Source organism: Podarcis muralis, chromosome 4, assembly GCF_964188315.1.
Source record: "Podarcis muralis chromosome 4, rPodMur119.hap1.1, whole genome shotgun sequence".
Classification (NCBI taxonomy): Eukaryota; Metazoa; Chordata; class Lepidosauria; order Squamata; family Lacertidae; genus Podarcis; species Podarcis muralis.
This window is the reverse complement of record NC_135658.1, coordinates 103916790-103938854: the sequence shown is the minus strand read 5'-3', so window position 1 is coordinate 103938854 and position 22065 is coordinate 103916790. Positions and strand designations below refer to the sequence as shown.

The 22065-nt window shown below is 42.6% G+C and overlaps 1 long non-coding RNA gene across 12 annotated transcripts in view; it reads right to left on the bottom strand.

Moving 5' to 3' along the window:
- The window catches only part of LOC114595436 (uncharacterized), a 62808-nt gene extending 41296 nt beyond the window's left edge, over positions 1-21512 (bottom strand). For 8 of the 12 annotated variants that reach the window (XR_013392707.1, XR_013392708.1, XR_013392703.1 and 5 more), the window contains exons 1-2: positions 13507-13564; positions 2953-3000 (exon numbers count right to left, since the gene is read on the bottom strand). This is a non-coding gene — a long non-coding RNA (uncharacterized LOC114595436). Of the gene's footprint in view, positions 1-2952; positions 3001-13506; positions 13571-21458 lie in introns of those variants that run through there. The other 4 variants (XR_013392712.1, XR_013392713.1, XR_013392714.1 and 1 more) reach the window with 2 other exon arrangements.
- Positions 21513-22065: the final 553 nt, after the last annotated feature.

The following is a 22065-nucleotide window of genomic DNA, read 5'->3' as shown; positions in this document are numbered from 1 at the left end:
CTCAGTGGATTTGTAACTGGCTGACTGACCGAACCCAAAGGGTGCTCATCAATGGTTCCTCTTCATCCTGGAGAAGAGTGACTAGTGGGGTGCCACAGGGTTCTGTCCTGGGCCCGGTCTTATTCAACATCTTTATCAACGACTTGGATGATGGACTCAAGGGCATCCTGATCAAATTTGCAGATGACACCAAACTGGGAGGGGTGGCTAACACCCCAGAGGACAGGATCACACTTCAAAACGACCTTGACAGATTAGAGAACTGGGCCAAAACAAACAAGATGAATTTTAACAGGGAGAAATGTAAAGTATTGCACTTGGGCAAAAAAAATGAGAGGCACAAATACAAGATGGGTGACACCTGGCTTGAGAGCAGTACATGTGAAAAGGATCTAGGAGTCTTCGTTGACCACAAACTTGACATGAGCCAACAGTGTGACGCGGCAGCTAAAAAAGCCAATGCAATTCTGGGCCTCATCAATAGGAGTATAGCATCTAGATCAAGGGAAGTAATAGTGCCACTGTATTCTGCTCTGGTCAGACCTCACCTGGAGTACTGTGTCCAGTTCTGGGCACCACAGTTCAAGAAGGACACTGACAAACTGGAACGTGTCCAGAGGAGGGCAACCAAAATGGTCAAAGGCCTGGAAATGATGCCTTATGAGGAACGGCTAAGGGAGCTGGGCATGTTTAGCCTGGAGAAGAGGAGGTTAAGGGGTGATATGATAGCCATGTTCAAATATATAAAAGGATGTCACATAGAGGAGGGAGAAAGGCTGTTTTCTGCTGCTGCAGAGAAGCGGACACGGAGCAATGGATCCAAACTACAAGAAAGAAGATTCCACCTAAACATTAGGAAGAACTTCCTGACAGTAAGAGCTGTTCGACAGTGGAATTTGCTGCCAAGGAGTGTGGTGGAGTCTCCTTCTTTGGAGGTCTTTAAGCAGAGGCTTGACAACCATATGTCAGGAGTGCTCTGATGGTGTTTCCTGCTTGGCAGGGGGTTGGACTCGATGGCCCTTGTGGTCTCTTCCAACTCTATGATTCTATGAATTACCGCCCAGTCAGTCTGACATCAATACCAGGGAAGATTCTGGAGCAGATCATTAAGCAAACAGTCTGTGAGCACCTAGAAAGGAATGCTGTGATCACCAATAGTCAGCATGGATTTCTGAAAAATAAGTCATGTCAGACTAACCTGATCTCGTTTTTTGACAGAATTACAAGCCTGGTAGATGAAGGGAACGCAGTGGATGTAGCCTACCTTGATTTCAGCAAGGCATTTGACAAGGTGCCCCATGATATTCTTGTAAAGAAGCTGGTAAAATGCGGTCTTGACTATGCTACCACTCAGTGGATTTGTAACTGGCTGACTGACCGAACGAACCCAAAGGGTGCTCATCAATGGTTCCTCTTCATCCTGGAGAAGAGTGACTAGTGGGGTGCCACAGGGTTCTGTCTTGGGCCCGGTCTTATTCAACATCTTTATCAACGACTTGGATGATGGACTCAAGGGCATCCTGATCAAATTTGCAGATGACACCAAACTGGGAGGGGTGGCTAACACCCCAGAGGACAGGATCACACTTCAAAACGACCTTGACAGATTAGAGAACTGGGCCAAAACAAACAAGATGAACTTTAACAGGGAGAAATGTAAAGTATTGCACTTGGGCAAAAAAAAATGAGAGGCACAAATACAAGATGGGGGACACCTGGCTTGAGAGCAGTACATGTGAAAAGGATCTAGGAGTCTTGGTTGACCACAAACTTGACATGAGCCAACAGTGTGACGCGGCAGCTAAAAAAGCCAATGCAATTCTGGGCTGCATCAATAGGAGTATAGCATCTAGATCAAGGGAAGTAATAGTGCCACTGTATTCTGCTCTGGTCAGACCTCACCTGGAGTACTGTGTCCAGTTCTGGGCACCACAGTTCAAGAAGGACACTGACAAACTGGAACGTGTCCAGAGGAGGGCAACCAAAATGGTCAAAGGTCTGGAAACGATGCCTTATGAGGAACGGCTAAGGGAGCTGGGCATGTTTAGCCTGGAGAAGAGGAGGTTAAGGGGTGATATGATAGCCATGTTCAAATATATAAAAGGATGTCACATAGAGGAGGGAGAAAGGTTGTTTTCTGCTGCTCCAGAGAAGCGGACACGGAGCAATGGATCCAAACTACAAGAAAGAAGATTCCACCTAAACATTAGGAAGAACTTCCTGACAGTAAGAGCTGTTCGACAGTGGAATTTGCTGCCAAGGAGTGTGGTGGAGTCTCCTTCTTTGGAGGTCTTTAAGCAGAGGCTTGACAGCCATATGTCAGGAGTGCTCTGATGGTGTTTCCTGCTTGGCAGGGGGTTGGACTCGATGGCCCTGGTGGTCTCTTCCAACTCTATGATTCTATGATTCTATGGATCAGGATGACAATATTGGGTTGCAACTGCTAAGATTGCCATGATCTTTTGATTAGTGAATAGAAGTCGTTGTGTAATTTGTAAGTGTATAAGAAACACTGCTTTGGGGGGGGGCATTGTTCTTCACAGCCTCCTTCTTATTTTTGAGGATGTCCCTCAAAAAAATAATGTCCTTCTCTTTTCATTTTGAGCCTGCATGCTTGTCTTTTGGGTTTCTGTAAGGGATACCGCCAGTCTAGGAACCCCTTTTAAATTTCTTCAACCTGTTCTGGTATGTACCAGGGGGTGCTTCATATCAGGTTGCTTCATATCAGAATTGACAAATAATAAATAATTCACACATTGCTAAGCATAGTACAGGGCCTTTGGCAGAGATTGCCAAGATTAAACCTTAACTTAAGGTTACCAGATTTTTTTTTTTTTTCAATGAATCCGGGGACACTTTTCAACTTCCTACTAAATAGATGGATTTTGTCAGGGGACTAATTTGTACATCCGGGGACTGTCCCTGGGAAACAGGGACGTCTGGTAACCTTACCTTAACTGAAACTGCTCACAGCCAAGTGCAGGTATTAATATTCCACATCTGTAAGCAATAGAATGAATAAAAACTGACTTTTCTTGAAAGAAAAATTGTCCAGTCCAAAAATATGGTTCAAGGGTTTTACTAACAGAACTCGTTCCAAAGTAGACACAAAAGCAAAAAAAGTTAAATCCAAATAGTTGCATAGTATCACGTACTGGTTTAAGCACAGCTACAGCATCTTAGAAATATTAAATATCAAACAGAGCTGGGGGGGGGGGGCTCAGTCTCTCACACAGTCTGCATTCCAACCTGGAGGGAAATCATTAGCACACAAAGACCACTCTCACAAAAATGGAGATTTGCAACTGAATATCCCTCCCATGTAATCTAAAGTTAAACACCACATGAAAAAAGCAGAGATACATTCTCAGTTAATTATCAACTGAGAGCCTTACTTCAGTGGAATTGAAATGAATTTTCTGCAGCAGTTTTTGCAGCACATACCTCTTTCTGAAGTCTTTATTATTTATAAAATTTGTATACCACCCTCTATCTTTAGATCCATTGGCTTTACAGAACACTTCTATAGCAATATCTGCTGGGATGCGCAGGATACGATCCAGTGGATCTGTGGATAAGCCAGGAGATTCCCAGCACATCTGATTAGCTATGCATGTTTAACTCCCTCATTCTCGGTTCAGGCAGGGATGTCTGGCCCAGAGGACCCAGACAGCTGAGCAAATCTGGAGGATATTAAAGTAGTATAACCCTAAAAAGGGGAGGTTCCAGTGGCATGGTGGGGGCAGGGCCAGAGAGGGGGGATTTAGGCTGACTCCTAAGACTATTCAGCTAACCAAGCTGAATGTGACCTGGCAACTTGGCATAAATTAAGCTGGCAAAAAGGGTTATGTAAAGCAAAGCCTATTTTAAAGGCTTGTTTTCCCTCTGCTAGGCTTAGGCCACACCCACCACTGAAAAGAGTTTGGATCTGGTGTAATTTTAAGACATCTTAATTTATACTAGCTAGCTTTTTGCTAGTTTCTTCTTTATAGAATCATAGAATCATAGAGTTGGAATAGAACACAAGGGCCATCGAGTCCAAGGATGGATTTGTCCCGTATTGAATATGGTCTAGAATGGCAATGAAGGGAAAAAAGGACAATTAAACTAATATTCTGCAGAACCAATCAGTCAGATGACAACTCAGCAAAGAAGAAACTTACTGCTCCTTTGATAAACTACAGTTTAAATATTCTCAGAGTAGTTCTAACTGAAAGACTACAAAACAGACAGCCACAGCCACACCCCACGCACCTTAAGTATATAGAAAGGAAGCAGGAAAAACAATATATAGGAAATGAAAGGCAAGTTTCAGGTTTGACAATACAAAATAAAAATAGGTTATAGCCAGCTGCCATATTTGATACTGAAAAAGTATCTGATATGGGCCAGTGGAAATCCCTTTTTCCACATTAAAGGCATTTGGTTTCCTAGCCTATTTCAGTCTTTATTTAAAAATAAGGTACAGGCTGTCGACATTGATTTGTAAAAGTAGCTGCTACTATCAAGTGTACACGAGTCAGGAACAGCCACATATACAACAGAGAGCCACATTAAAGTTGTTGCAGTTCTTTTATTTATATTTTTCTTCAGCTTATTCTCTTGTGGCCAGACAATTCAGCAAGCTGTTTTGACTGTAATTGCTCCACAGAACATGAAATTTGGTCTCTAACTACTGATTCTAATGAAGTTTGCAAGCAGGCTTGCAGTATGAATATGCACTGATAATAGTTGTTTTCATTACAAGTCAAGCAGCCTTATTCCAAATTCTTACCCCATTCCCAACAAATAATAAGGTATATTTCAAACTGATGTCCCATTTTTGTACCTGTATGGTCAACATATATCAGAACGGGCCAGTGAGGTTAATGGTAACTGTTTGTGCACACTCAGAACTTATTAAACTCTTATCCGCTCTCAGTGAAAAACTGTCCTTCTTTCATGGTAGCTCCGTTTTAGTTTAGTCCTAGAATTACCAAGTTCCTTATTGTTCTACCAGGAACCTCACAATGTTGCTTGCCGGCAAGAGGAGCAGCTTCCACCAGGGAAAGAAGGCACAGTAGCGAATGGAAATGCACAGTGCTGGAACATGCAGCTATGAGGCAGCAGCCATCTGCCAGTTGAAACGAAAGACGACCACCACCAGAAGCGGATTTAGGGAAGGGGGGCCGGTGCAGTCACACTGGGCACAGAGCCTCAGGGGAGATGCAGAGGATGCCAAAACTATGACTTAGAATGAAGGGGAGGGACACCAAATCTTGGTGAAGCACAGAGAAAGCAGAAAATTGGGACCTCAAGGTCCACTGCTGCCACCACAAAAGCTGCAGATTGGTCTTTTTCATCCATATTCCAGGGCTAGTCCGTTGTTACTTCATGTGCTTAGTAGCTGATTGAGTAGTTGAACCCAGAGTTTCCTAGGGCAAGTCAGGTGCTCAACCCACTAGACATCACTCTGACTCTTGATGTTCTTATGCAAAGAGCAGGACATCCAGTTACACATGCCCTCAGCCCCACCTTGGAACACCACTAAATAAATCACTTTTTCAGACTTAAGATACACAAAGAGTAAAGAGTAAGAAAAAACTACTCTGAAGATTATCTTCTTTGTTGTGTCAGATGAAGGGTCCAACTAGTCCACATTTGTTTTCAGAAGTGGCCATCCAGGTACTTTCAAGAAGCCCATAACAAGAGGCATGAAGACAACAGTCCTCCCCCATTGTTTGTCTCCCGGCAAACTGACACTCTCAAGTGCACTGCTGAAATGAAATGCTTCCATTTCCCTGTCACGGCTATAGCTCAGTTGCACATATCCAGATCTTTGGCAAGCACCCAAAGGGTCTGGATCACAGCCCAGGACTGCCCTGCCCCTGCATAACTATTTTTTAAAAAGAAAAGCAAGATGGGCAGCATCCATCTTTGAAAATGGCCCCCAATTACATAGTTTATTTTTACCACAAGTAACATTAGCTGCCCCACCCAATAAATGATGATGTCTGTGGGCCCTGCTACCCTATGGTTTTCATGAAACTGAATGCAGGGGTCAGGCCTGGATTTGAATATAAGATGCGACCTGAACAGGCACACTAACTTGTATTCTGTGTCAAATCTTCCAAGGCAGATACATATCACATCTTGTGTTTTTCCCCTCAAGATTTTCATACCTCAAAACAGAAAAAGTATGTTATAAAAAGACATAGTGGGTTTCATTATGATCTCTCAGTCTTCAAACCAGATGTCACATTGTGTGCTTGTATGTGCGATATATACATTGCTCCTCTTGGAGGCAGTCATCATGGTGGGGATTTATCACTGAAACAGAACCTTGTTCTGAGGTTGCAAGTTAAATTGCATTCTTAGATCTCAATGTTCAAGGGTCATATCACATGGTGCTATATTTTTCTTTGCTCCTAGCTCCTTTGAAAATGTGGAACTTGAGCAGTTATTCAAACCTGAAATATAAAGTAGTATCCTAAACATGTGAATAACATTTCAATCCAGAATCCCAGTGCTGAACAGGTTTACTGTGCTACGCAGAAGCTGACAAACATGGTATTCCAAATGGTGCTGGGACTACAACTTCCATAATCCCTAACAATCTGTGATGCTGGCTGGGGCTGATGGGAGTTGGAGTCCAACAGAGAACCAGTGCTGGAGAGCACCAGATTCCCTATCCCTAAGTTAAGCACAATAAATTCCTCAGACATATCAGTCAGTCAATAGAGCTGAGGTGTTGAACTGTCTACCATAAAAGTTGCTTTAAAAAAATTAAGCATAAATGTTTTTCAAAAAAAGTAAATTTGATGTATAGAACAGACTGTATTTGTAAAGTGAGTAAACTATATTAAGTACAAACCTTCCTAGGTTGCATACACACTTACCTAGGAGCAAGTTCCAGTCACTTTACCTCTCTGTCTCAGGGAACATGCAATGCTATTCCATGCATGTTTACGCAGAAGTAAGTCCCATTGGGTTCATTGGCGGCTTACTCTCAGGTAGATGTGACTAGCATTAGGCGGCAGTCTATGCATGCTTGCCTAGGAGTAAGCCCTGTTGAACTCAGTGAGGCTTACTTCTGAGTAGAAAAGCAGAGGCTTCCTCGATTAAAGTGTTTTGCACAGATGTAAACCAGATACGATGAACAGAGTTCAGCTTCTGGGCTATTTTCAAGATTTGACCATTGCAGAAACCATTGGAATTATAGCACATTACAGATCAATCAAGAGCTAAAAGCGATCTTTGGAAGGGAAAAAAAAAAGAGAAACCTTTAGATTACTTGAACGAAAAGATTTGGGGGGAGAGTCTTGAAATGCGTAATCTTCTGTTTTTCTAAATGTGCTCCCTGACTCTGGCCGTGTGTGCCAAGCTTCACCCTGAAGCAAATTGTTATAGCAAAGCTATTAACTTCTAAAAATAGGGAGTTGTAATGGAAACATTAAGAGAGCCACTACTGGGCAGAGCTACAAAACCAGAAAAGATGTAACAGGAACAGCCCTGTATTTTCCTCTGACTTTCTAGCACATCATAGCGCCACACATTTTGCCATAGAATACTAGCCTGTGGCATTATTGTGGGCATGTGGGTGTAGTTTAAGCACCTTTCTTCTTGGCATCTTTTACAAATTCTTGGGTGAATAGAAAGGTATTTTTCATCAAGCATCTAAAAGCAATAAATGGTTCAAAGTTTGTTCCATAGAGCTAAATGCAGACAAGCCTTTGTAGAATTACAGCCTAGCAGGGTGCTAAGCAAGGCTCCCTAAAGTGAGCATTCCATAAACAGGGTGCCAGGCTGAAAGGGGCTTCCCCTAGTTGCCTCCTGCCTAATTATGCAGGGGGGGGGGGCTGTGCAGAAAGGCTTCATATGGTGAGCTTAACAATTGGGCAGGTTCACGTTGGAGCAGGAAGGTCTTTAAGTTCCTTAAGTTTCTTGGCCAGGTCACCTGGAGTCAACTTTTATCTGCCACACAGGCAGTAAGATGAACTGTCATTTCAAGACAAAGCTAAAGCAAGGAGAGTGTTGATAAAATAAAATTACTTTTAAAGCGAGTGTTCAGAAAGTGTTTCATCTATGCTCTGTCACCTTCTTCCTTGTCAGACCAATGGTTCATCCAGCCCAGAGGTGGGACAGCTTTGGTCCTCCAGATGTTGCTTAGCTACAGCTCCCGTTACCCACAGCAAACAGAGCTAATGCCAAGGATGGTGGAAGCTGTAGTGCAGCAACAGTGGAGGGCCAAAGGCATCTCACTCCTCATCTAGCCCAGCTTCATTCACTGTGAGTAACGGTGGCTTTCCAAGCTCTTAGGCAGGGATCTCTTTTCCAGGCCTGCCACCTGAGATTCTTTTAAGTCAAGAATGGGGACCCACGGCCCCCCAGAAGTTGCTGGACTCCTGTTTATTTATTTATTTATTATTTATATAGATCTTTATTAAACATTCAGCATTTATAAACATAATAATATGCAATGTAACATATATACAAACTACATATATAAACTTTGCTAAGGAAGGAAAAGAAAAGAAAAAAGAAAAAGAGAAAATAAAAGATAAAGGATAAAATAAATAAAATAAACTTCCGATTATTCTCATTATACTCTATTTCAGTTTGTAATTTTACACACAGTGTCTTTTTGTTGTTTTGTGTTTTCTCAGTTCTTATCAAAAGGTCATATTATTTGTCACCTTTAGGTTACAAGAGTCAATCTAAGTCTGCCAGAAGATTTTTGTTATCACAATAATTATTCAAATATTCTTTAAATACTAGCCATTCTTGATTCACCTTCTGCGTCAAGTATCCTCTAAGTCTCCCTGTAAATTTTGCCAATTGTATGTATCATTTGTGCCTGCCAGTTGGTTTTTGATGGGATGTTCTCACTTTTCCAATTTTTCGCCACTAAAATTCTGGCTGCTGTTGTTGCATACATGAAGAGCGGTCTGGCATTTTTCTTAATTTCTGAGCTTGCCAGGCATTGAACATGGGAGGTGGTACCTTCTGCATGCCAAGCATGTGCTGTATTACTGAGCTACAGAATCTCAGAACAAGATTTCCAGTAATAGAATCAACACTGTTCCGTTAACACCAGGGTGTTTTTAGTTACTATTGAATTTTCCAGTACAAAATGTGATCAGATTTAACAATAACCTACCTTCAGCTAAAATGAAGAGTGCACGTGGGTAAGTGAACTTTGAGAAGGTGGCTCCAAAAATAAGGTGCTCCCACTGAAAATCACACAAGGCAGTGACTCAAAAATTGGTATTTGGATTCTTGTTTTTCAACTGTCTGTTTGTGCTATGCAATAAATAATCTTCAAAAGTAGTTATCAGTAATAGGACACAGAACTCCTTCAAAGTCAAAAGTGCGGAATGTGCTCTGCAAGGGAGGTGGCTCACAACAAAATCACCCAGAGCTAGGAACAAATATCCAAGGAAGGGAAAGAGGGAAGAGAATTATCTTTACTGAGCAGTGGAGAATAGAGAAAATTGATCTTGGGACTGAGGATAAGCTATTTATGGAGGTCAATCTGCATCAGGACTGTTGTGCAGTAAAGACATTGATGCGGGTCTTACAGAGGCTTGATGAAAAGATCAAAAGATGAGCACAAGAAATTTGAGGTTCTTTCTCAACATATAGTATATTCCTTTTCCATGTTGCCAGGAATAAGGTGCATTTTGATTAGAAAACAACTGCAAGAAAGTATGGGCAAGAAAACAAGTGTTCAGGTGCAAAAAAACATCCAGTCAGAATTGGGGGAAAGATTATAATCTCCTGCCCAAATACTTTCTAATGCCCTACATTACAGAGTGTTTATATGGATGTGTCAATCCTCACCCCATCCGCAAAATAATAAATGTTGTTACAACCACTTTCCTATTCTCTCATATCTCAGATATTTTTGTCCAAGTGGGAGCAGTCCAGATTTGTCTCAAGTTGTGATTGTGGCAACAGTCTGTGACAGTGATGGGAGTCACTCCTGCCACCAGGAATTTTTGTACATTTTGTCAAGCTTCCTGAATCTCCAGATCAGAGGTATGTGACTCTAAGCATGCTCACAATTCTTCTCCATTCCTTTCTTTACTTTAAGATGGGGATGCAAAGGAAGAATCTTTGCAGTCATGGCCTGACCTCTAGCTGTGGCTGTAAAGATCCCTGTCGAAAGAGGAATCTTGCAATCAGCACATGCAAACCCCACTTTTGGGGAAGATGGCTCAATTCAGGAACTGGTCCCAACGGGGCTTGCATTTTATGCCAGATTTTAAAGGAACTTTATGAAAACTCCACCCCCAAAAGAGCAGCACATTCTAAGATTCCCAATTCTTCCTCTCTAACTGTGGTTTTACCTGCCCACCTCTATGGAAAAATGGCCAAATTGTGGGCCAAATTGGGATAGCTAACAAATTTAATTTGGCCTGTGGGCTGGAGGTTCCCCATTTGGAGTTAACAGTGGTGCTCCAAGGTTTGAGACTGGGGTCTTTTCCATCCCTATCGAAAGAAAGAACAAACCTTGGACCTTCTGCATGTGAAGCATTGAGCTATGCCTTCTCCTTATGCATTCACATGTACAATATTACTCCTTGATACACATTCCTATCATCCAGCTGTTCTTGTCCCTCCTCCTGCGCAGATTTGGCCCTGCCACTGATCTCACCTTTCTGTTCCTTTTGGTTTTTAAGATTAATTGATCCGTTAACCTTGACTTCTCTCTGTTCTCTTATTTAAGATGGATTAAAGGGGGAAATCTTTCCCTATTGAAAGCAATGGGATCAAATTGTTCAAATGCTGAAGCTTAAGAGGGCAAGATCAATGTACCCGAGGCTTTAAGTGACCACAAGTTTCATGAAAGCGCTTCTGATTTCAAGTACTAAAGGCGGAAATAACAAACAGGAGTCAGACATACACCCCCCCCCCACCGCCGCAAGTACAGAAATTGAAACTAAGTAAATTAATTCCACACATCAGGCAAACCAAAGTCAAGGGAAAGACTGGTGATTCTCATCAGGATTACAGAAGGAAAGGGCAAAGGCTCACCTTTCTAAGGTGCAAGGAACCAGCAACCACAACAGTTGAAATAGCAGCTCTAAAAGTTTAATTAGCTGCAGCCATTGGACCAGATGCTCAAAAGCTCCCACACAATTGTTTTAAGGTCAGAAAACATCCCTCTCTCTCCTTTCCAGCGTCCAAGAATCAAAGAGGAATTCTTGCCCATAGATTTGCAAGGTTTTGCCAGGTGATAAGCCAGAAGTGTCTGGCATCATCCACAAGCTCACTAGTTTGGGGAGGGCTGAGGGGTGGGTCCCAGAAGCATATCAGGATTTCATCTCACTCGCCAGGGTTCCTGTATGTAGGAGATCCAATTCTGAGTTTGTGTTACCAGTGCTAGGCAAGTGGAACATATGTAGGGTTCTATTGAATTACCAACAACCCCACTAACATTACCCCTTCCTGACCCTGAGAGAAGGTAGTGGGGAACCCCAAAATGGTGGGCCTGGAGGATCATAATATCCATCATGGGCGTAGCCAGGGGGGGCATTTGACCCCTGACCAAGTAAAACAATAGAAATACTTAACTAACTGACCAGTCACATCGATTATGTTCCCTCCAATAAAAATCCTGGCTATGCCCATGATATCCATACTGAGACACCCTTCTAGGAGGCTGGAAATCAAGCCTTATGAGGAATGGTTGAAGGAGCTGGGTATGTATAGCCTGGAAAAGAGGAGGCTGAGAGGAGATGTGATAGTCATTTTCAAATATCTCAAGGGCTGTCACATGGAAGAGGGAGAAGACTTCCTTGCTCTGGAGGGCAGGACTCGAACCAATGGCTTAAATTTACAAGAAAAAGGAGATTCTGACTAAACATCAGGAAAACCTTTCTGACAGTAAGAGCTGTTTGACAGTGGAACCGTCTCCCTGGAGATTTTTAGGCACTGATGCTTTAGTTGCAGGGGTTGGACTAGAGGACCCCCGAGATAGGACTGCCTCAATATGACATTGTTCCAAGGCAGGTTATGCATGTGTTTGGTGTTCTGAGTGGTCTGGGTATGGGACATTTGTCCTTCACTCCTTTGCCATGGTCAGACCACATCCTGGCAAGGTCCTGCAGTGATTTCTTCCCTCCAGTCACAATTGGATTACATTATTGGAATCCATTTAATCTGGTTTATGGTCTGATCCTGATGTGTGGCCTGTGCTGGGATAAGTACAACCCTGCTAGTTCTCTTGTGCCTTTTATGGTCTTGGGTACCATTCTCTGAAGTGTGGATTGGGGGCCCTGAGGGGCTGCCTCCAGATGGTGACACGGGAGAGGAAGGCTTCTGCTCTACCTCATAGCTGTTGTGTGATGGTGCTTCATCATGCTCTGTTTCACCCACCATCCAAATTAGCATTATTATTATCAGTACATAAATGTACTTTATTTTAACATCAATTGAGCTTCAGCAGTTATCTTAAGTCAAATAAAGGGTGCTGCTGGCTATATTTAGCACAACACAGTGTCAAAGTGGAGAGTTCAGCTGTAACATAGATCCACACAAATGCCATTTAATTTCAAAATATAAAAGTGTACAACTGAGGTGCAGGGAACAGTGCATTTAGATTAATCAGCAGAAGCTTCTGTTGATTAATCAGGGAGGCTAAGAGTTAAAAGCACACTTGTTAATTTTGAAGCTCTGGCGTTTTAATCAATCAATAAAGGTGGCCTCTTTTTCTATGACTGTAACTAATAGATTTTTTAAAAAATTGTTGGTTTGCTTGATGTTGCCCAGACTATCCCCTGCCTTCACAGCTTCCGACAGTATGGAATTGCCACAACTTTTCAGAAGGCAATCAAAGATGGAGTCAAATAAATTTCCCAAGGGAGTTCCATAGGTGTGGTGCAACAATGTGATGTTGTTGCAGTCAACAACCTGAGGTGGTGACATGCAGAGAAGAACTTCTCCAAGAGACCTAAGAGCATGAGGAGGTTCATACAAGAGCAATCAAGACATTAGTTACTTAGGTCTAGGCAGTGAAATGTCAGAGGACCTCACACATACATAGTTCCTTCTTATCACTTTTTGAAGCAATTGTAGAAAAATAGGCCAACTGTTTATCAGACTTCTGGGCAAGTCCCACTGGAGTAAAATGTCATCTGGGCAAGTGAATGAAGCAGGCAGAGAATAACAGCTGTCACTCAATGGAGCCCTAGTAACAGATTTTCATGGACAGGCACAACAAATGACATTATAATCGAACTGCACTCTTGTTGTTGCATGGTTTACCTTTGACACCAGTCTCTAAGAGTTATTCACAGATAGCTTCAGCAATGAAAGACCTGGCCTGGATTTCTGTACTCCTTTTAACATCCACTGTTTACTTAGTCAAACAGCATAAGCCATGGAAAATTACATTTTTTATTGCTAAAATATATTAAGTGGAGAATGGGCATAAATATAAGTGATTCTCTGCAAAAACACACACACACAAAACCACCACCAACAACAACCCAATGTTATGAACTGGATTTTACACATTACCTGTCCAACATGCATAGTTGCCAAGAGACACTGGAAAATTTGCACAAGTAGACAAGGTCTGTCAACCTGTAAGTATATTTGTCAGTCAATGAATATAGCCTTTGAAGGGACTAGACATATATCTTGGGCAATGTACAGAACTGACATGGACTCCATGAATATTAACTGAGCAATATATGAAAAGTCTAATCAATGCACATTCTCTGATGGGTGATTGCCCATATTGATGAAGCAATATGTGAAATCCCCACTAGAAATTGTTACTTTGTGAAAATTCTCCATGCCTTCCTATAAATGTACTGAGTTTCTGATGTTTATATAAATTCTCCAGTTGATTCAGATTAATTCCAACATTTTAGTGTTTCTTTTTCTTCAAGGGCTAAGAAATAACAAGACTTGAGCTGATCCACACAGTTCATCAGAATCTGTATACTTCTGCATGTGACCTCAATAAGCACCAGCCCCAAATACAGCAGCACCATGCTGACTGACTCATTTGCCAAAAACCATACTTTTATGCTATTTCACACTTAAAATGTTGTAGCAGAAATGCAGTGAATGCATCTTGCCAGCAACAACAACAACACAAGCCTTTTTGGAGTCTTGTCAGCTCCACCCTAGCCAATTTGATGAGCTGCTCTAATGTCACAAAAGCCCCAAACAGGGAAAGGCAGCAAGGAATAAGGAAAGTGGGCAAGTAACACTGACAAGAGTTCTAAATGCAGGCTTTTAATTTAAGCTAAGTTCTGAAATGGGACTTTGCTTCCAAGCATATATAAAATATAGCACTTCCTCATTAAGTAACAGTTGACACCGCTAGATCTCTGCAGTTCAAAGATGGACAAGCAGTGACTTCTAGCCACCTGGTATCCTGAACTCTTCTCATTTTGTCACTACTCATTTTGTCATGGATGTGAGGGTGAATGAGGAGGAGGTGCAGAATGGTGGCTATGGCCATGCTCCTCCCTTAGTCACTTCTGTGAGGGTAGCAGGAGAGAAGCAAATTGGGGAAAAGCAAGGTGGGAACTGTGCCCTGGTGACCACAGGCCCTTCTAGAACATGGGTGAGGAATCTTAGGTTTGTGGGCCAAATGGGGCCCTCTAGGCTTCCTTATCCACCCCTCAGTGGCCCAGCCCTGTGCCCTCCTTGAGGGCTGGCTCAAATGTGCCCTCATCCTCTTGCTGGAATGAGGTCTGAAAAGGGTTCTCCACCCATTCTGGAATGTTAATCACAGAAATATACTTTCAGTGTGTACACTTTAAAGGGAGCATAGGAGAACATTTTGCAGCGTTTTTCTGTTCTTGGAAGTAAGCCCCTTTGTGTTCAATAAATGAGGCCATCATTTTATTTATTTATTTGATAAAGTGTATAGACGGCTTAATCAAGAAATAAAAATATATCTGCAGTTTAGCACTGCGATCTTGCTGAACGTAGCCAATATATCCGTGCATGTTAGTAGTCCATGAAAAGAAACAGAACTGAGAATAAAAAATTTCCATGAGGTGATTGGTACTTCTGTGGAATTAATTTACATTTGTCTTTTATTCTTACTATTGTTGGAAAAAATGAAAATGAGAGTTCCCCTTTCTTGCAAGTGCAATTGAGAAGCAGTTTACAGGTTGACCTTTAATCATAACAAAATTCCATTGACTAGAAAGCTAAATCTTTGCAGGTGTCTGCTGACATCCAGATTCAACTAAGCACCTACTGAGGCTATGTATAAACATAAGTTAAAGCATGATGTGACCTTATTACTGTTGTATGGTTAGGCCTATATCAGATGGAGAAAGGCCCTGACTCCCAAGCATGTCTGGTAATTCTCTGCAATTTACCATTGCCAGCCATGTCCTACCCTCCGTGGATATGGCAAACAATTGTTCTCTATGTTTCTGGCTTATTATATTTCATTTTATTATATTGTTCTTCTTCTCTCTGTGCAAAGCATGCACAATTCTTCCAGCACACAAGTGATAGGCAAGGCCTTCTGAGTTTTTCCTTGTGGATGTCTCTGCCATCACATATTTGATTCAATTTTCATAGGATATTCAGTTCCAGCTCTTTCTCTTCCCTTTCAAAAGCACTGACAAGCTATTTCCCATCATGCTGAGCCACTATTCATCAGTTCCCGTTTACAGCACATCCATGGTTTGCTATTGTGCATGCTGATGGGCTATTGCCAACAACTTCTTTGCATTGATCTTACAAGTTTTGCAAATCTGTTGCTTGTTCAAGGTATTTATCACAAGCCTGTCATTTTTTGCTTTCAGGGTGGAAAGGCAGGAACATTCACAGCACACCTAAAAAGTAGTCCTTTACTGTTTCATTAATGCCCCCCCTTTAATATGAAAATTCTGAGTTTCCTAAGTGCCCACATTTCCAGTCCTCCTTAAAAGACTTAGTGCCTCTATCCTCATTTTTATAACAAATACACATCTAGGTCACTATAGCAGTAACAAACAGAAATTTCTGGAGCAGAAATTAAATCTAACATTTTCTGCAGTAGCACAACCAGAAACCTTATGTCTCAACAATTAAAGTACACTCCTAGTCTTAGGCAACCATGAAAAAACTCTGTTCTGCTTGGAACAGTATTGTGCTAGCTCAACATTAGAGTTTTCAGAAAAGCCATATGATGCAGACACCTTGGCACTGTGCCACCCAAGACTGCAGATGGGAATACTTTATTAGAAAGCTACCATTGTAAGCTCTCTGCTGGTGGGATACTTGCTTGGCAAGGAGAAAAATCATCTGGAACTCTGCTCCATTAGCTTCCCACATGCAGGGTACTTCAGGAGTCCAAGCAGGAGTCCAAGACCAACCTAAGATATTTTCTGAGGGAAAGGACAAGGTCCCTTTTGCCTAATGCACCAGAAGTGCCAATGGGCATCAAGTAAGTAAAGCAACACAAATGTAATGCCTGGTGCAGTTCATGGCCAGCCGTAACTGCTCTATCTGTGATGCATTGGGAGAAGGCAATTAGGTGAAGCAATCAGCCAGTACAGGTCAGCAAGGAGCAAGCAGCATTTAGGAGGAAGAGCCAGTGGCTTCTGTCACCTCTTTATTTATCATATAAAGGTAAAGGGACCCCTGACCATTAGGTCCAGTCGCGGCCGACTCTGGGGTTGCAGTGCCCATCTCGCCTTATTGGCCGAGGGAGCTGGCATACAGCTTCCGGGTCATGTGGCCAGCATGACTAAGCCGCTTCTGGCGAAGCAGAGCAGCGCACAGAAACACCGTTTACCTTCCCGCCGGAGCGGTACCTATTTATCTACTTGCACTTTGAGGTGCTTTCAAACACCAAGGTTGGCAGGAGCAGGGACCGAACAACGGGAGCTCACTCCATCGCGGGGATTCAAACCGCCAACCTTCTGATCGGCAAGCCCTAGGCTCTGTGGTTTAGACCACAGCGCCAACCATGTATAACATCCTTCTATACCACTTAATACCAAGACAGCCTCTAAGCAGTGTACATAAAGAATAAAGACAATGTATGTGTGTAATAATGAAATGTGAAAATTACAATACCATGCAATCCGCTCAAATCCCCCCAAAGCAAAACCTTAGCAGCACATTTTGAAAATCTATTTAAGATTCACCCTCCCTCTTGCCAGGCACTCATCCCCACTGAGACATGCCTAGTATACCTAGAGTCTGTCTTCCATCTAATCCCAACCAATTTCCTTCTACGTAAACATAAAACATGCAACACTCACTACTTACCCAATATCAGTCATCCCATTCTACTCCCACACCTCTCAATATATCTATCAATACAAGCAAATCCACCCTCACAGCCACCAAACCATTGTCACCAATCACTCCATCTACTCTACTAAAAATGTACTACAAACACACCAGGAGACAATGAAACCACTCTCTAGCAGAACCATATAAAATACAAAAACAAATTGTTACCCACCAATCACACAGATTTACTGCCCAAAGGTATGCCCACCCCCATAAAGACCATTCATGCCAAAATGCAAGAAGCCTCTCTCAAGCTTTTACTACACTGCCATTTGACACCTTTTAGGCTGTCACATATTCTGAAATACACTTCACCATTATGCTGGTCACAAAGGCACCTTCCTTCATGTGTGGTGGGAGGGACAGCTTATTGGCAGTCTATATTCATTGATCTTTCTGCAATAACAAAACAGTTTATAACTGTGGACCCAGTATTAGCTCTCTTGGCCACATAGTGTTATTTAAAGCCCACCCTTGTTCAACAAGGAGCTGCTAGCACTACTGCTGGCTGAAGCCAAACTTGAAATACCCAAATATTGGAAGTTTGCATCAAGCTCCCCCTCCTCAAGCATGGTTTGAGACTGTGTGGGCCATTGCTTTGTTCTGCAGTTAACCCATCATAGAAGGGTTTTAAGAGGGATCCTTCAGAATGCCTGGAGAACAGGTGAGGTCCCTGCAGACTGGAGGCAGGCAAATGTTGTCCCCATCTTCAAAAAGTAGAAAAAAGAAGACCCAAGTAATTACTGATTAGTCAACTTGACATCAATACCAGGAAAGGTCCTAGGATAGAAAACTAAACGGTCAATCTGTGGGCACTTAGAAAAGGTTGCTGTGATTACTAAGGCCCAGCGTGGGTTTCTCAAAAATAAGTCATGGTAGACAAATCTCATTTCTTTTTTTGATAGTGTTACAAGCTTGGTGGGTCAGGGGAATGCTGTGGACTTAGTGTGTCTTGATTTCAGTAGGACTTTTGACAAAGTCCCGAATGATCTTTTTTGTGGAAAAGCTGGTAAAATGTAAGACAAGGTAACTGTTAAGTAGATTTGTAGCTGATTGACTGACCAAACCCAAAGAGTGCTCACTAATGGTTCCTCATTATGTCCTGGCCCAGTGTTGTTCAGTGTCCTTATAAATGACTTGGATGAAGGAACGCCGTTTACCTTCCCGCTACAGTGGTTCCTATTTATCTACTTGCACTGGTGTGCTTTCAAACTGCTCAGTTGGCAGGAGCTGGGACAGAGCAAATGGGAGCACACCCCGTCATGGGGATTCAAACCCCCAACCTTCTGATCGGCAAGCCCAAGAGGCTCAGTGGCTTAGACCACAGGCCACCTGTGTCCCCTAATGGCATTTCCCTGTGCTCTGGTTTCTGTCACGGTGTTCCGTTGCGCCAGAAGCGGTTTAAGTCATGCCGGCTGCATGACCTGGAAAGCTGTCTGTGGGCAAATGGCAGCTCCCTTGGTCTGAAAGCGAGATGAGCGCTGCAACCCCATAGTCACCTTTGACTGGACTTAACTGTCCAGGGGTCCTTTACCTTTAGGGACAAATAGCAAGAGCACAATAGCACAAATATAAGATGGGAGACACCAGATGGCTTCCCAGCCGTACATGTGGAAATGATTGAGGAGGTCTTAGTAGACTTTGAATGAGTCAGCAAGGTGGTACAACAACAAAAGTTAATGCTATTCTAGGCTTCATCAACAACCAAGCCTTATGAGGAACAATAACTGCCAAAGTGCACTAAACCTGTTTATTTTATTCCAAATACAATAATGTGTTTTATATATTTTTCTTTATTATTTGTATGTTGTTGTTTTTTGAAAACCTAATAAACATATTTTTTTTAATAAAAAATGTACTGGCCTAGACAGCAACCTGGCTCTCACTCAGGATGGATGGAAGTGCACAAGCCCTCCCTAATACCCCCTGTCCTCTCTCCCTTCCTCAGACACTTTCAAAGCACCAAACAGGAACTCCACACCACCCACCCACCCACCCAAATAACTCAGCTGAAAGCTGGGCGCCCTCCTTGCAATTCCAAGGCTGTCTGTTATGGGGTTGTCTCCTGCATTGCAGGATTTGTAGCTCTCTGCCTGGCTGGCAGTCATCTTCTCCTGCTGCTTCCCCTCACTTCCTCCATGGCTCTGCCCCAACAAGATGGCCTCCAGAGCCTGTAGGGCTAGCAGGGCATCAGGAGGGTGGATGTTCCTATCTGTCTCTACTATCCCTTGCTCCTTACACCCTGCTCTGGCCGTCTCACACACAGCACTTCCCCCAGCATCTGGCACGTCACTCTGTGCAATGGTAGGGCCGGCCTTGCAGTAGCAACCTAAACTGGCACAGTCCCAGAAGGTCAGTACCATGTGGCTTTTCTGAATGTTTGCAACATTTTGATCGGGGGGGGGGGGGGTTCAAACCTGAATCAGAATCCTGGAAGGGCCTCATCCTGGTTCTCTGGGGGAAAGCCTTCTGTGTCTGCTTGTTGAAGGAAGCAACATCAGATATGGGCTGCACCTGGCCAGCCTACACACTGCATTACTTAGCGCTTTTTAAAGAGTGCACTTAAGGCTGCCACCAAGCCCTGATCTGACACTATGTTTCCAATCTGGGCTGGTGGCCGGCACCACTTTCTAGTGAAAATTACCACCTCTGGCTGCTATTTGCCCTCAAAGGGGCTGCTGGCTGCAAACAAAAATGAAAGCTGCATTTAAATAGCCTGATTCGTTAATGGACTGTTTGCAGAATGCTAGCAAAGCAATGCTGTTGCTGGCAGAGGTGAGGCTGGGTCACAGCATAAGAGCAAGGGGTGTCCCCTTGTACCAGCACAGGGGACCTTTAAAGTGAAGAACGCTGTGGGCAGGCAGAAAAATTGTTACCCTCTTACTCTACAGCAAAGGGATTTGGGCAAAAGTCACTTGCTAGCCTCTGCTATTAAAACTCATAAAGCAAATGGCTCTGGTGTCTTTCAGGAGAAGGATGAAGAGGTACCCATATATGTAATTTAAATAATTGTTTCTGCTTCTGTGATGGAATTTGTCTGCTTCAGCTGAATGCACCATAAGCCCTTATCTAACAAATGTCTGAGAAGCAAGACACTAAGTATTACAGCATATTCAACGGCTACCGATTCCTGAAACAAATTAATATGCAGCTTGAGTAGCCACATTCATCTTGCTTGGAAAATATCCTCCTTTTATTTCATCTTGATCTCCGACCACAGCCTCATCTCCAGGGCCCCAATAAGCTAGGCTAGTAAATTACCCTGGCATCAATTTTCAGTCTGAAGGATTAATAATTTGTATTATATTTTAGGGATTTGATGCATATATTTTTCTTTAGATTGCAGAAAGCAGAATGCCTTTTATTACACCGTGCTTTTCATTTAGGCAAGAGTCTCACATAAAAGCCTAAGAGGATTTTCTAAAGCATGGAAGAGATGGGAAAGAATCCTTTAAAAAAAACTCCACAAAAAACCATACACCTGTCAAGTTATTTTTCTCATGATTGTGCAAAGAAAGATCTGTGGCAGTATTTGTCACAACCTTGCTGTGGCTTAAAAGAAATTTCGAGTGTTAATGGAGAGGAAAGCCAGGCATGTTCACTCACCCTGCATAGAGCCTCTGGCACTTCCATCCCACAGTTTAAGGACACAGTTGGATTGCATTCAGGAGAAGCCATTCAACTCCTGCGGTTGCTAGCCTCCCATTTAAGGAACAGCAGCTTGATTTTCATAGACTTTGGCACATTGTCTCATTACCCTTCCATCACCTTGAAGCTTACTATAGTTGACAAACAAGTTGTCTGATAAACTGGAAGAGCGAAACCCGTACGCATGCCAGGCTCTCTCATTCCACACACAAATTGCTATAATAAACTAATAGTCAATAGTTCTTTGTACAAAGCTACAGCATCTGCAACTAGCAATTGCTTCTGTACCATCATTATAATTGCACAGAGAAGGCACATTAAACAGAGCAAGGCCATAAAGAATAGCAAAGATAATAGAGAAAGAGACAGACGAATGAGCAATATCACCATATATTGTTGCAAAGGATTTTTTTCTTCTAGAAACAACTATGCCAAACATTCTCCAGTTTCACTTTTCTGCTAATAACTAGCAATTTCAGTGGCCTAATTAAAATTTTTAGAAAAGCATACTCAGGTGAATGTTTGCATAATCTTTTTCTGATCCCACTTGACATCACCATTTCCCCAGGCTTCTTTCTCCTTCCTGCATTTGTCACCTGGGTGATTTCTCCAAGTCAGAGATCACACAGTGAATGGGACAGTGACGCTGTCTCTAGGGACCAGTGAGAGCAATGTAAAGACACGTGGTTGCTTTCAGCACTAATAAAAGTGTTCATGAACACCTGAGTTCTCTGGCTGAGTTGAAGTTATAACAACACACATTCTTTTGTGTATTGTTTTCTACTGTGATAGTCCAGTAGTGTATTGGGCTGTAATTCAACTAACTTTTATTAAGAATAGACCCACTGAAATTAATAACCATGCCTAACTTATGTCCATTAATTTCAACTGGTCTACTCTGAGTAAAAGTTGGTTGAACTCCATCCCTTATACTAGCATCAGATATGTTGGTCTTTTCCAGTACAGTGGTACCTCTGGTTGCGGATGGGATCCGTTCTGGAGGTCTGGTCAGATCCCGAGGTTTCTGCAACCCGAGGACCACTTCTGCTTATGCAGGGGTTTGCCGCGCGCACATCCCAAAGTTTACCCCGAGGGTTACATAAATGGAGGTGAGGTATGACTCTATTGTTTTAATTTTGGGCTGTGGCAAATATGTGCAAGATA